This window comes from Bison bison, unplaced genomic scaffold, assembly GCF_000754665.1.
Source record: "Bison bison bison isolate TAMUID 2011002044 unplaced genomic scaffold, Bison_UMD1.0 scf7180017864338, whole genome shotgun sequence".
In the NCBI taxonomy this organism is placed as follows: Eukaryota; Metazoa; Chordata; class Mammalia; order Artiodactyla; family Bovidae; genus Bison; species Bison bison.
The window spans coordinates 5,570,210-5,586,566 of NW_011494910.1; the positions used below are offsets into that span (position 1 = coordinate 5,570,210).

Below are 16,357 nucleotides of genomic sequence, written 5' to 3' on the forward strand. Positions count from 1 at the left end.
TGGGTTTCCTTTCCTGGGACTTGTAGAAAGTATTGTCTAGTCTGGATCTCTTACACAACCCAGAACACAGATCAGGTGACGATCACAGAATCTTCCACCATAATGACCCCAGCCTTTGTCTCTGAGAAGTTGAAATGCTGTCATCAAAACTGAGTGCTTAAAGCCATATCAGTACATGGAGTTCAATGAAGATGACAAAGATCAATACATCCATTCATTTTACTAAGGACAAAATATTGATCCTTCAAACCATGAATAACTAAACTTGGAAAAGTACAATTCTGTCACCTACTAGACATCTTCATAGAATTCAGCTAATTTATTTTAGTACTTGATGGATAAAGAAGAAATCAAAAGAGCAAACTGAATATTTTGAATTGAATGAAAATAAAACCATAATAAGTAAAGTTTTATATGATTTATGGGATGACACAAAAGTGTGCTGAGGGGAATTTTAAAATTACATAGCAATAATAGTAATGATAAAGACTGAAAATCAGTAATTGTTTTTCCATAAAACTAAAAATAGAAAAGCAAACAAGCCCAACACATATAATTTGGAAATACTGCAGTGATATTAGTAAGAGAGTGGAATAGGCCACCTTGACCTCTCCTTCCCTCCACAGACACACTGAATTAACAACTATGTGTATATCAGCTCCTTCGATTCAAAATAGAAACAGTAGATGAGAAGTTCTGCATTCAAGGCAAGTGAGAAAATGCCAAAATCCTAAGTGGCAGGGAAAACTAAGACACATTCCTGCAATAAAATCCATGCAGCAGATCCATACAATTTGAAGGGAACACTCAATTTCCAGCTTCTCCTGGAGGAGCAAAGAGTTTGATCCACAATCTAGGTCTCTGATTTTGCAAATGCTAGTTCAGTGTCCCGCTCCAGTACTCTTGCCTGGCAAATCCTATGGACGGAGGGGCCTGGTAGGCTGCAGTCCTTGGGGTCTCTAGAGTTGGACACAACTGAGCGACTTCACTTTCACTCTTCACTTTCATGCATTGGAGAAGGAAATGGCAACCCACTCCAGTGTTCTTGCCTGGAGAATCCCAGGGATGGGGGAGCCTGGTGGGCTGCCGTCTCTGGGGTCGCACAGAGTCGGACACGACTAAAGCGACTTAGCAGCAGCAGCAGTCCAGGGTCCAGCTTCCAATTTACCTACCTCTGGGAGGCCTAGGATTTCCAATCTCCTGGGATTACAGAAATGAAGTGGCAGTTATAAATCTGTACCAGCACTTTTCACAGGTCTTCCCCTAGCTTAATGAAGAGTAAGCAACTCCCAGTTTCTCCATGGATGGAGTCAGACGGCACATCTGGACCTTCATCTTTTCCAGTTCTGCCTGAGGAATTGGCTTCTAACTAACCTGTCCCTGAGAGCTGATGAAACCCAAAGTTTGCATTTGTGCCTGGGGACTACAGAGAACTAAATCATGGTGCAGAAGGCACAGGGTTTGAACTAGCATGCAGGCATTAACCACAGCTCCTTTCCCCAAGTCAGTGAGTGCAGAGTGAGTGAGGTGATAAACTCCAATTGCCTGTTCCACCAAGTATTTTGACTTGTAGATTACTGCATACTCTTGACTCCTGGAGGAGGCTGACTACAAACACAGAAGTTTGGATGAGCAGAGAGGTTAAAGAGGTAACCAAAATTCTGGCCAGGCTGATTGAAAAGGCTGAATTCTGGAAAGGTTCTACTTCTGAGGCCAATCTGTAAAGACTAGGACAAGTGGATGTTTAGTCTAATGCACAGATATGAACACAGAGAATCAAGAAAAATGATCAACTGAGAAGTATATTCAAATGAGAAGAACAAGATATCCATTGCTTTTTATCCCAGCCCAACAACAGAAATTTGACAACCACCCACAGCAATCCTGACTTGGAGTGAGGTGTGGGCTCTATACCATGATGAGATCCATGATGGCGGAAGAGTAGGTGCACGTGGAGTACATCTCTCTCCATGGATATATCAGGAATATACCTCCAGACACAGAAGATCTTGCAGAACACCAGCTGAGAATCTGACCACTGGAAAAGAATATATAGAACCAGGCAACACTCAGCAGGACAAAGGAAGGAGGGCAAAAAAAGAAGAGAGCGAGTAGAAGTGGATCTGCATCTGGGGTTGGGAACTGAAGCAGGGCGAGAGCTGCACAGGAGGGCAAATATTTGCAACAGAGCTGGAGCACTAAGACTGTTGGAAAGTGAAGCAGCTGACCAGTGAGAGTCTGAATGGAATGAGGATCACACAGACTATCTTTGCCACAGCTGTAGATACACCAGACAGGGATGCAAGTCCCCTAGAAAGGGCTTAAGGTTGGAGCTGGAACATAGAGTTTGGAAAGCAATCCCATGGCAAGGTCTATTGTTGACTGAAGGGAGATGGTGTGAAGGAACCCGAGAGAGGAGAGCACAGTGGGAGTTGCTTATGAAGGAAAGCCAGCTAACCTGGAGGCAGCGTGATACTGCTGAGTAACACACAGAGAATGGAGCCATCTCTATAGCCTTTCTCTGCACATATCAGCACCAGACAGCTGAAACAACACAGAGAGGGTGGCCCTTTAAGGACCTGACGTGCAAAGCAACAAAGAAGGACCCCAGCCAGGGTGATCTTTAAGTCCTGATGTGATGAACAACAGACAATGACCCCAAGTGGGGGGTCTGTAAGCTCCTGAAGGGGTCAAGCAACAGAGAAGGACCAGCCAAAGAGGCTCTCTGATGGCCAGATGCCAGAAGCTAGGAAACGACTCTAATAGGACTATCGCTTTCTGCAGCTGAGACAGTTGGTTTCCCTGCACTCTTGGCACTGCCAGGGTTCCCATAATTCAAGCAGCTGTGTCACCTCCATGCTCAATCCTCACTGTGCAGAGCTTTCAGAAGCTAGAAAAAATCCCTAATAGTCACATACCTCCTGTGACAGTAGCCACAGCTATGTATCCGGCGTTGCCATGGTCTCCATTATCCAAGCTCCTGTGTCACTCCCTAGCTCAATCCCACAAGGACAGAGCAACCAGAGGCTACGAAAACCCTAATTGCACCATATTTCCTGCTGTCCTACCCAGTGGCTCCCCTTAATACCTGGTACTTCCAGGGCTCAAGCAATCCAAACAACTGCATCACCTCCACATTCGGTCCTCCCTGGGGCACACCCAAGTCCTCCAGGGGAACCTCAGGAGTAAACTCCTGTGGACGACTCACATGCAAAGGTGGAGATAAAACCACAAGTGAAATCCAGGGGCAGGTGTCTAAGGAATAGAACCAAACATTCCCACCAGTGGTACAAGCTGAAGATTGAATCCACATGATTACCTGGAAGACTTTGTATCTATGGAATATATAAACGACAGTGAGAGTTCCTGCAAAAGAAAACACACTAGCACTGGAAGACATAGACATGAGAGCAAGAACATGAAAGAGTAGGACCAGATTAGAGTCTGGGCTGTGGCCACAACAGGTAAGAGACCAGCCCAGAACTGGAGGGCATCCTAGGGAGGTGAGGTGGACTGTGACTCACATTGAGGAAAAGGATGCTGACAGCTGATCCAAGAAAAACATTTATTATTCTTAAATTTTAATTTATTCAGTAGTTGCTACTGGGTTTTTAAATTTTTACTTGTTTTTTGCTCTCTGTTGTTGTAGCTGTTGATTTTAATACTACAATTAAATCTATTTACACTTTTGAGAAAATTTTTTAACCACACATTTAATTTCCTTTAAATACTTCTGCCTGAAGCAGGGACAGAGCTGCACAGGAGGGCAAATATTTGCGACAGAGCTGAAGCACTGAGACTGTTGGAAAGTGAAGCAGCTGACCAGTGAGAGTCTGAATGGAATGAGGATCACACAGACTATCTTTGCCACAGCTGTAGATACACCAGACAGGGATGCAAGTCCCCTAGAAAGGGCTTTTGTGGTTTTGAGGGTTGTTTTCCTCTTTAATTTTCAAAGCTTTAAAACAATATATATTATCACTATTTTTCCACATATATTCTTTTGCTTGCTTTTCTTATTTTTTTTCCTCTGTTGTTGTTTTTCTTTAATATATGTAAAACTTCTTTATCTACCTCTATTTAAATTTGCTTCTCTAGCCTTTCTTTATTTTTTTTTCCTTTTCTCGCTTTTCCTCATTATGTTTATTAGTCTGTTTTGCTTTAGTTGTTTTATTCCCCTGTTGACATATGGCTTTGTTTTTGTTTTCCATTTATGCTTTTAGTCAGATTTGTTAATAACTAGTTGATATCATTCTTACTTTCCTTTGCTCACTGGATCAATCTCTTCTACTTTTATTTTTATTTTTTTCACTATTTTGGTTTTGTTTATGTGTGTATATGTGTGTGTGTATGTTTCCCATTTTTTTGTTAGTACTTTCCTGATTTTGTATCTGCCATTTGTCTGAGATTTGTAGTTCGTTTCTTGTTTTAGTGTGTTTGTTTTATCCCCTTTAATGCCATTACAAACCACCTGTGGAATCTCACTTCCTTGGCCAGAGATCAGACCCAGAACCTTTGAAGTGGGAGCGCTGACAAGACTCTAGACTGCCATAAAACTCCTAAGCCCAGGGAGTATTTATTAGTGAGAACTCCCATAAAGGCCTCCGCTTGTCTACACCTGGCATGACCCAACTGCCAGCAGCACCCAGTGTAGGATGCCACACCCAAAAAACAAAAAGATAAAAATACAAACCCAGTCATCAGTAAACAGGATTGTCACCTCATACAGCCCTGCCCATCAGAGGGAAAAAAACAAACAAACAAACAAAGAATTTACCTCCTTTCACCAGAGTACAAACAAAAGTCACACCCAAAAGAAGCCTACACAAACCACTGGCACAACCTTACACAGCAAGGGCAGAAACTAAAAGGAAGAAGGAATTCGACCTGAAAGCCTGAGAAAAGGAGACATCAAATGTAATAATGAAAAAAAGAAAAGGTAAAAAAATATTGCTCAAATGAAGGAACAAACTAGAAGCACACAAGACCAAAAAAAAAAAAAAAAACCTAAGAGGAAATAGTTCAAATATCTGCAAAAAAATTCAGAATAGTGATGGTCAAGATGTTCCAAAACCTTGAAAATAGAATGTATAAAATACCAAGAAGCAATCAACAAAATTAACACAATTACCAAGAATACAGAAGAAATAAAGAATAAACAAACAAAGATGAATAACACAATTACTGAAATTAAAAATACTCTAGAAGGAAATGATAATAGATTAACTGAAGCAGAAGAATGGAACAGTGAGCTGGAAGAATGGTTGAAATAGTTGCTGATGAGCAGAGTAAAGGAAAAAGAATGAAAATAATTGAGGAGAGCTTCAGAGACCTCTGGGACAGTATTAAACATACCAACATTTGAGTTATAGAGGTCCCAGAGGAAGAAGAGAAACAGAAAGGCACTGAGAATTTTTTTGAAGATACTATAATTGAAAACCTTCCCAGCATAGGAAAGGAAATAGTCAATCAAGTTCAAGAAGCACAGAGAGTCCAATACAGGATTAATCCAAGCAGAAACACGTCAAGACACATACTAACCAACAGAGATTAAACACAAGGAAAGAATATTAAAAGCAGCAAGGGAAAAGCAGCAAGTAACACACAAGGGAAAAGCCATTCAATTAACTGCTGATGTTTCAGCAGAAATCCTACAGGCCAGAAAGGAATGGCAGGATATATTTAAAGTACTGAAAGGGGGAAATCTACAAGCGAGATTGCTTTACCTGGCAAGGATTTCATTCAAAATTGATGGAAAATTAAAACCTTTACAGACAAACAGTAGTTAAGAGAATTTAGCACCACCAAACTAGCTTTACAAAATATATTAAAGAGACATATAGGCAATAAGCATAAGACAAAGGAAAGACCTACAAAATAAAACAAAACAATTAAGAAAATGCTAAGTGGGGGTGGTCTTAAGATGGAGGAGAAATAGGACGGGGAGATCACTTTTACCCCACAAATTCATCAAAAGGTCATTCGAATGCTGAGCAACTTCCCCAAAACAACTTCTGAACACTGGCAGAAAGGCACCCAGAAAGGTAGCCCATTCTCTTCCAAAGGAGGTAGGACAAAATATAAAAGCCAACAAGAGAGACAAAAGAGTTAGGGACAGAGACCCGTCCTGGGGAGGGAGTCGTGAAAGGGGAGAAGTTTCCAAACACTAGGAAACCCTCTTACCAGTGGGTCTGTGGGAAGTTTTGGAATCTCAGAGGGCAACATAAAGTGAAAGAAAGAAAGAAAGAAAGTGAAGTCGCTCAGTTGTGTCTGCCTCTTTGCTACCCTATGAATTGTAGCCTACCAGGGTCCTCCGTCCATGGAATTTTCCAGGCAAGAATACTGGAGTGGGTTGTCATTTCCTTCTCCAGGGGATCTTCCTTACCCAGGGATTGAACCCAGGTCTCCCACAGTGCGGCCAGATGCTTTAACCACTGAGCCACCAGGAAGAGGGCAACATAACAGGGAGGGGAAACACACACACACACACACACACACACACACACACACACACACACACACACACACAGAATATGTGCCTTAACCAAAACTCCAAGAGGAGAAATAGCTCAGATGCTCATGTCTGCCACCAGCAAGTGGGGGAGGCACCGTTGCATTGCTTAGGGTTAAGGGCCAGTCCTGAATGCCCTGAGTACAATCTGAGGGAGCTAACGTGAAATAGCAACCCAAACTGTGGGACAGACAGAGAGAGGGAAAAAAAGAGAGAGAGAGATAAAGAAAAGCTCTAACCTAAGCCACATCCTGGCCCGCTCACAGAACAAAGGATTGAGCGAATGCCAAAGGAGAGCTCCAGGCTGCTGACCGGCTCCTTGCCCCCACAGGAGGCAGAGAGACAGGCAGGCGACAGCCAGAGCTGGAAGGCGAGGGGCAACTTTAGCCCCAGAGATGGCATCCTCCACCAAACTGGGAACAGGCTCCCATTTGCTAACCATGTCTTCCTGGGATATTGGACAGTTGACATCTGCCAGGAGGGTTGCAACCTGAGATCAGCTCCCCAGAGGGGACACATTGACACACCTGAGACGGTGCTCTGGTGGCGCATCCAGTAAACTGAGTGAGTGGGACCAGAGAGGTGATAAGACTCACTGCACAACCGGGACAGTGTGCTTGCCAAGACCTGGTTGCCTGAGCTCCTCAGACCTGGGAAGGGCAAAAAACTCAGGCCCAGCCAAGTCTATGCCTTTGTGGAGAACCTGAACCTGAGCAGCTTAGACCTGGGAAGTGCATGCAACATAGGGCCCGCTTTGGAAAGTTCCCCTCAAAGCAACCTGGAGTCTGAGCAGTGTAGACAGGTTTCCCTAGCACAGCCACCATGAGCTAGGGCAACCCAGTGTGGTCCATACACTGTGAGCACTCCCCACACATGCTAGTGATATTTGTTTGCAGTATTCCTCCCTCCCCACAGCACGACTGAACAAGCGAGCCTAAATAAGTGACCACCTTCACTCCCTTGCGTCAGGGCGGAAATTAGACACTGAAGAGACTTGCAAACAGAGGAAGCCAAAACAAACAAGTAACAGGGAACTGCTCTCAAAGTGACAGGCACAACAGACTGAAACCCTGTAGTTAGCATTGACTAAGCACTGGAGGGGGCCTAGAGACCTTGAAAAGAAGTATAAGTTGGAACAAGGAACTATCTGAAACTGAACTGACCCCACACTGCCCTCAACTGCTCCAGAGAAATTCCTAGATATATTTTTAATGTTATCATTTGTTTTAAATTTTTCAGTTCTATATTACACCTTAAATTTTCATTTTTATAACGTACTGTTACCTTGCAAAAAAAGACCTTATTTTTTAAAGCAAATTTCACATATGTATTTTTTATAATTTGTGATTGGTTTTGTATTTTTAATGTTGTATTTTTTCAGAGTCTAAATTTTTAATTTGGACTACTACCACTGCTACTCTACTCTAAATTTTTAATCTTTGATTTTTGGTATCTGTTATCAATTGTGTACCTTTAAGAATCTAATCTTCAGTACCCATTTTTACTTAGGGGTGTGATTACTGGTTTGATTGCTCTCTTCCCTTTTAACTCTCCGTATTGTCCCCCAGGTCACCTCTATCTCCTCCCTCCCCAACGCTTCTCTACTTAACTCTGAATCTCTCTGGGTGTTCCAGGCTGTGGAGAACACTTAGGGAACTGATTACTGGCTAGATTGGTCTCTCCCCTTTTGACTGCCCCTCTTCTCCTCGTGGTCACCTCTATCTCTCTTCTCCCTCTTCTCTTCTCTATTTAATTTTGTGAAACTCTCTGGGTGTTCCAGACTGTGGACAGCACATAAGGAATTGATTATTGGCTAGACTGCTCTCTCCCCTTTTGATTCCCCTCTTCACCTATCTTCCTCCTCCCTCTTCTCTTCTCCATGTAACTCTGTGAACCTTTCTGGGTGTCCCCCACTGTGGAGATTCTTTTCACCATTTATCTAGATGTTTTATCAGCAGTGCTGTATGGATGGAGAAATCTTGAGGCTACTGTAAGATTAAGACTAAAAGCCAGAGGTAAGAGGCTTAAATCCAAAACTTGAGAACACCAGAGAACTCCTGATTCCAGGGAACATTAATCGACAAGAGCACATCCAAAACCCTGCATACCTACACTGAAACACAGTTTCACCCAAGAGCCAACAAGTTCCAGAGCAAGACATATCATGCTAATTCTCCAGCAACACAGGAACATAGCCCTGAGCTTCAATATACAGGCTGTCCAAAGGCACACCAAACCCATAGACACCTAAAAACTCACTACGTGGCACTTAACTGCACTCAGAGAGAAGAGATCCAGCTCCACCCACAAGAACATGAACGCAAGCTTCCATAACCAGGAAACCTTGACAAGCCACACATCCAACCACACCTACAGGGTGCAACCTCCACAATAAAGAGGAATGACAAATTTCCAGCATACAGAAAGGCCACCCCAAAAAGAAAAATCTAAACAAAATGAAAAGGCAGAGAAATATTCATCCAGTAAAGGAACATGATAAATTCCCAAAAAATCATACAAAAGAGGAGGAGATAGGGAGTCTATCTCGAAAAGAATTCAGAATAATGATAGTAAAGATGATCCAAAATCTTGAAAACAAAATGGAGTTACAGATAAATAGACCAGAAACGAGGATTGAGAAGATGCAAGAATGTTTAACAAGGACCTAGGAGAGATAAAAAAGAGTCAGTCAATAATGAATAATGCAATAAATAAGATCAAAAGAACTCTGCAGGGAACCAACAATAGAATAACTGAAGCAGCAGATAAGATAAGTGAGGTGAAAGATAGAACGGTGGAAATAAATGAAGCCGAGAGGAAAAAAGAAAAAAGAATTAAAAGAAATGAGGACAACATCACAGACCTCTGGGACAATGTTAAACACCCCAACATTTGAATCATAGGAGTCCCAGAAGAAGACAAAAAGAAAGGCCATGAGAAAATACTTGAGGAGATAATACTTGAAAACTTCCCTAAAATATGGAAGGAAATAGCCACCCAAGTCCAAGAAAGCCAGAGGGTACAAAACAGGATAAACCCAAAGTGAAACACCCCAAGACACATATTAAACAAATTAATGAAGATCAAACATAAAGAGAAAATATTAAAAGCAACAAGGGAAAACCAACAAATGACACACAGGGGATTCCCATAAGAATAACAGCTGATCTTTCTACAGAAATTCTTCAGGCCAGAAGGGATTGGCAGGACGTACTTAAAGTGATGAAAGAGAAAAACCTACAACCTACATTACTATACCCAGTAAGAATCTCATTCAAATATGCAGAGGAAATGAAAAGCTTTACAGACAAGCAAAAGCTGAGAGAATTCAGCACCACCAAACCAGCTCTTCAACAAATGATAAAGGAACTTCTCTAGACAGGAAACACAGAAAAGGTTTATAAGTAAGAAAGTGTTAGTCACTCAGTCATGCCCTACTCTTTGCGACTCCATGGACGGCAGCCCACCAGGCTCCTCTGTCCATGAAATTTTCCAGGTAAGGATACTGGAGTGGGTTGTCATTTCCTTCTCCAGGGGACCTTCCCAAACCAGGGATCAAACCCAGGTCTCCTGCACTGCAGCCAGATTCTTTCCTGACTAAGCTACAAAGGAAGCCATAAAGGTTTATAAACTCAAATCCCGAACAACAAAATAAATGGCAACAGGATCACACTTAACAATAATTACTTGAAATGGGTTGAATGCCCCAACCAAAAGACAAAGACTGGCTGAATGGATAAAAAAACAAGACCCCTATATATGCTGTCTACAAGGGACCCACCTCAAAACAAGGGACACATACAGACTGAAAGTAGAGTGCTGGAAAAATATATTTCAAGCAAATGCAGACCAAAAAGAGCAGGAGTAGCAATACTCATATCAAATAAAATAGATTTTGAAGTAAAGGCCATGAAAAACGACAAAGAAGGACGTGGTCAAAGGATCAATCCAAGAAGAAGATATAACAATTATAAATATATATGCACCCAACATAGGCAGACCACAATATGTAAGGCAAATGCTAACAAGTGTGAAAGGGGAAATTAACAGTAACACAATAAAAGTGGGAGACTTTAATATTCCACTCACACCTATGGATAGATCAACTAAACAGATAATTAGCAAGGAAACACAAATTATAAATGATACAATGGACTAGTTAGACCTATGAACATCTATATGACATTTCACCCCCAAACAATGCATTTCATCTTTTCTCAAGAGCACATGGAACTTTCTACAGGATAGACCACATACTGGGCCATAAATCTAGCCTTGGTAAATTCAAAAAATTGAAATAATTCCAAGCATCTTTTCTGATCCCAGTGCAGTAAGCTTAGATGTCAACTTCAGGGGGAAAAAAAAAAAAAAAAACTATTAAAAATATAAATATATGGAGGCTAAACAACATGCTTCTGAATAACCAACAAATCATGGAAGAAGTAAAAAAAGAAGTCAAAATATGCATATAAATGAATGAAAATGAAAACATGACAACACAAAAACTAAGGGATTCAGTAAAAGCAGTGCTAAGAGGAAGGTTCATAGCATTACAAGCCTACCTCAAGAAACAAGAGAAAAATCCAATAAATAACCTAACTGTATACCTAAAGCAACTAGAAAAAGAAGAAATGAAGAACCCCAGGGTTAGTAGAAGGAAATAACTCATAAAAATTAGGGCAGAAGTAGTTAAAAAAGAAAGGAGACTGCAGCAAAAATCAACAAAACTAAAAGCTGGTTCTTTGAGAAGATAAATAAAATAGAAAAACCATTAGCCAAACTCGTCAAGAAACAAAGGGAGGAGAATCAAATCAATAATATTAGAAGTGAAAATGGAGAAATCACAACAGACAACACAGAAATACAAAGGATCAGAAGAGATTACTATCAGCAACTTTATGACACTAAAATGGACCACTTGAAAGAAATGGATGAATTCTTAAAAAAGCCTAACCTTCCAAAACTGAACCAGGAATGAAGATAAAATCTTAACAGACCCATCACAAGCATGGGAACGAAACTGTAATCAGTAATCTTCCAGTAAACAAAAGACCCAGGACCAGATGGCTTCACAGCCGAATTCTACCAAAAATTTAGAGAAGACCTAACACCTATCCTACTCAAACTCTTCCAGGAAATTGCAGAGGAAGGTAAATTTCCAAACTCATTCTATGAGGCCACCATCACCCTAATACCAAAACCAGACAAAGATGCCACAAAAAACGAAAACTACAGACCAATATCACTGATGAACATAGATGCAAAAATCCTTAAAAAAATTCTAGGAAATAAAATCCAACAACATATTAAAAAAATCATACATCATGACCAAGTGGGCTTTATCCCAGGGATGCAAGGATTCTTCAATTTTCACAAATCAATCAAGGTGATACACCACATTAACAAATTAAAAGATAAAAACCATATGATTATCTCAATATATGCAGAGAAATCTTTGGACAAAATTCAACATCAATTTATGATAAAAAAACCTCCAGAAGCTATGCATAGAAGGAACATAACTAAGAATAATAAAGGCCATATATGATAAACCCACAGCAAACATTACCCTCAATGGTGAAAATTGAAAGTATTTTCCCTAAAGTCAGGAAGAAGAGAAAGGTGCCCACTCTCACTACTATATTCAACATAATTTTGGAGGTTTTAGCCACAGAAATCAGAAGAGAAAACAGAAATAAGTGGAATCCAGATCAGGAAAAAGTAGTAAAACTCTCAGTGTTTGCAGATGACATGATCCTCTACATAGAAAACCCTAAAGAGTCTACCAGAAAATTACTAGAGCTAGTCAATGAATATAGTAAAGTTGAAGGATATAAAATTAACACACAGAAATCCCTTGCATTCCTATACACTAACTAAGAAAACAGAAAGTGAAATTAAGGAAACAATTCCATTCACTAGTGCAATGAAAAGAATAAAATAGGAATAAATCTTCCTAAAGAAACAAAAGACCTATATATAGAAAACTATAAAACATTGATGAAAAACCCAAAGAACACAAATAGATGTAGAAATATACCATGATCATGGATCAGAAGTATATAGTAGTATACAAAATGTAGTATACAAAATGAGTATACTACAAAAAGCAATCTATCGATTCAATGCAATTCCTATCAAGCTACTAATGGCATTTTTTCAGAGAACTAGAATAAATAAACTCACAATTTGTATGGAAATACAAAAAAATCTCGAATAGCCAAAGCAATCTTGAGAAATAAGAATGGAACTGGAGGAATCAATCTACCTGGCTTCAGACTATATTACAAAGCTACAGTCAATAAGATAGCATGGTACTGGCACAATGCCAAAAATATAGATCAATGGAACAAGATAGAAAGCCCAGAGATAAACCCACACACCTATGGAAACCTTATCTTTCACAAAGGAGGCAAGAATATACAATGGAGAAAAGACAATCTCTTTAACAAGTGGTGCTGGGAAAACTGGTCTACCACTTGTAAAAGAATGAAACCAGAACACTTTCTAACACCATACACAAAAATAAACTCAAAATGGATTAAAGATCTAAATGTAAGACCAGAAACTATAAAACTCCTAGACGAAAACATGGGCAAAACACACTCTGACATAAATCACAGCAAGATCTCCTATGACTCACCTCCCAGAGTAATGGAAATAGAAGGAAACATAAACAAATGGGACCTAATTAAACTTAAAAGCTTTTGCATAACAAAGGAAACTATGCTGCTTCTACTGTTAAGTCACTTCAGTCGTGTCTGACTCTGTGTGACCCCATAGATGACAGCCCACCAGGCTCCCTTGTCCCTGGGATTCTCCAGGCAAAAACACTGGAATGGGTTGCCATTTCCTTCTCCAATGCATGAAAGTGAAAAGTGAAAGTGAAGTCGCTCAGTCGTATCCGACTCTTAGCGACCCCATGGACTGCAGCCTACCAGGCTCCTCTGTCCATAGGGTTTTCTAGGCAAGAGTACTGGAGTGGGGTGCCATTGCCTTCTCCAAGGAAACTATAAGTAAGGTGAAAAGACAGCCTTCAGAATGGGAGAACATAATAGCAAACGAAGCAACTGACAAGGAATTATTCTCCAAACTATACAACCAGCTCATGAAGATCAATTTACAGAAAAATAAATGACTCAATCAAAAAATGGGCCAAAGAACTAACAGACATTTCTCCAAAAAGACATACAGATGGCTAAAAAACACATGAAAAGATGTTCAACATTACTCATTATCAGAGAAATGCAAATTAAAATCACAATGAGGTACCATCTCATGCTGGTCAGAAAGGCTGCTATCAAAAAGTCTACAAACAGTAAATGCTGGAGAATATGGAAAAAAGGGAACCTTCTTACACTGTTTGTGGAAATATAAACTAGTACAGCCACTATGGAGAACCAGGTAGAGATTCCTTAAAAAACTGGAAATGGAACTGCCATATGATCCAGCAATCCCACTGCTGGTCATACACACTGAAGAATCCAGAATTGAAAGAAACACGTGTACCCCAATGTTCATCATAGCACTATTTGCAATAGCTAAGACATGAAAGCAACATATATGCCCATTGGCAAATTAATGGATAAGAAAGCTGTAATATGTATACACAATGGACTACTACTCAGTGATTAAAAATGCATTTGAATCAGTTCTAATGAGGTGGATGAAAATAGAGCCTATTATACACAGTGATGGAGAAGGCAATGACATCCCACTCCAGTTGCCTGGAAAATCCCATGGACGGAGGAGCCTGGTAGGCTTCAGTCCATGGGGTCACTAAGAGTCGGACACGACTGAGTGACTTCATTTTCACTTTTCACTTTCATGCATTGGAGAAGGAAATGGCAACCCACTCCAGTGTTCTTGCCTGGAGAATCCCAGGGACGGGGGAGGCTGGTGGGCCGCCATCTATGGGGTCACACAGAGTCGGACATGACTGAAGCAACTTAGCAGCAGCAGCATACAGAGTGAAGTAAGTCAGAAAGAAAACACCAGTACAGTATATTAAGGCATATATGTGGAATTTAGAAAGATGTTAATGATGACCCTATATGTGAGACAGTGAAAGAGACAGGATGTAAACAACAGACTTTTGAACTCTGTAGGAGAATCAAGGGTGCAATGATTTAAGAGAATAGCATTGAAACATGTATATTATAATATGTGAAAAAGATTGCCAGTCCAGGTTTGATGCATGAGACAAGGGGCTCAGGGCCAGTGCACTGGGCTGACTTTGAGGGATTGAATGGGGAGGGAGGTGGGATGGGAGACACATGTACACCCATGGCTGATTCATGTCAACGTATGGCAAAAACCACTACAATATTGTCAATTAATTAGCCTCCAATTAAAATAAATTAATTAATTTAAAAAATGCTATAGGAACATACACCATTATATTATATTATAATAGTGAAATGTTAATAGTAATATATAAATAATTACTTTAAATGTAAATGGATTAAACTCTCCAACCAAAAGACACAGATTGGCTGAATGGATAGACAACAAGACCCATATATAGGCTGTCTACAAGAGACCCACTTCAGACCTAGAAACACATACAGACTGAAAGTAAAAGGATGGAAAACATATTCCATGCACATGGAAATCAAAAGGAATTGGAGTGGCAATTCTGATTTCTGACAAAATTAACTTTAAAATAAGAAGGGACATTACATAATGATCAAGGGATCAATCCCAAAAGAAGACAAAATTCTAAACATCTATGCACCCAGCACAGAAGCACCTCAGTACATAAGGCAAATACTAACAAACGTAAAAAGGGAAATTGACAGCAACACAATCACGGTAAGGGATGTTAACACCCCAGTTACACCAATGGGCAGATCATCAAAACAGAAAATTAATAAGGATCAAACCCAGGTCTCCCACATTGCAGGCAGACGCTTTAACCTCTGAGCCATCAGGAAAGATCTCAATAAGGAAACACAAACCTTAAATGAATCATTAGACCAAAGGGACTTAATTGATATATTCAGCAGTTTCCACACAATTCCAAAAGAATACACTTTCTTCTCAAGTGTGCTTGTAACATTTTCCAGGATAGACTATATTGGGGCCAAAAATCAAACCTCAGTAAATTATTAAAAATTGAAGTTCTATGAAGCATTTTTCTATGACCACAATACTATGAGACTAGATGTCAATGACAGTAAAAAACACAAACACTTGGAGATTAAACAATATGCTTTTACATAATGAACAGGTAAGTGAAGAAATCAAAAGGGAAATCAAAGAATTCTTGAAACAAATGACAATGAAAACATGACAACTCAAAACCTATGGGAAGCAACAAAACAATTCTAAGAGGGAAGTTTATAGCAAAAAAAAAAAAAAAAGAAAAGAAAAACATCAGACAACCTAACTTTATACCTAAAACAACTGGATAAAGAAGGACATAAAAAGAAAAAAAAACCAAAGTTAGTAGAAGGAAAGAAATCCTACAGATCAGATCAGAAATAAATGAAAAAGAAGTGAAGAAACATTAGTAAAGATTAATAAAACTGAAAGGTACTTCTTTGAGAAGATAAACAAAATTGTCAATTAGTAAAATCCATCAAGAAAAAATGGGAGAATAATCAAAGCAACAAAATTAGGAACGAGAAAGGAGAGGGTAACGGACAACACAGAAATACAAAGGATCACAAGGGGCTACTATGAGCAAGTATATGCTAATAAAATGGACAACCTGAAAGAAATGGATGTGTTCTTAGAAAAGTGCAATCTACCAAGACTGAACCAGGAAGAAATAGAAATTATTAACAAGCCAATTACATGCACTGAAATTGAAAATGTGATTTTAAAAACTCCCAAAAAACT

At 39.8% G+C, this 16,357-nt stretch overlaps 1 protein-coding gene across 1 annotated transcript in view; it reads right to left on the reverse strand.

Annotated features, from left to right (window-relative positions):
- LOC104998845 (complement factor H-like) overlaps nt 1-16,357 on the reverse strand; it is a 94,592-nt gene that overhangs the window by 69,767 nt on the left and 8,468 nt on the right.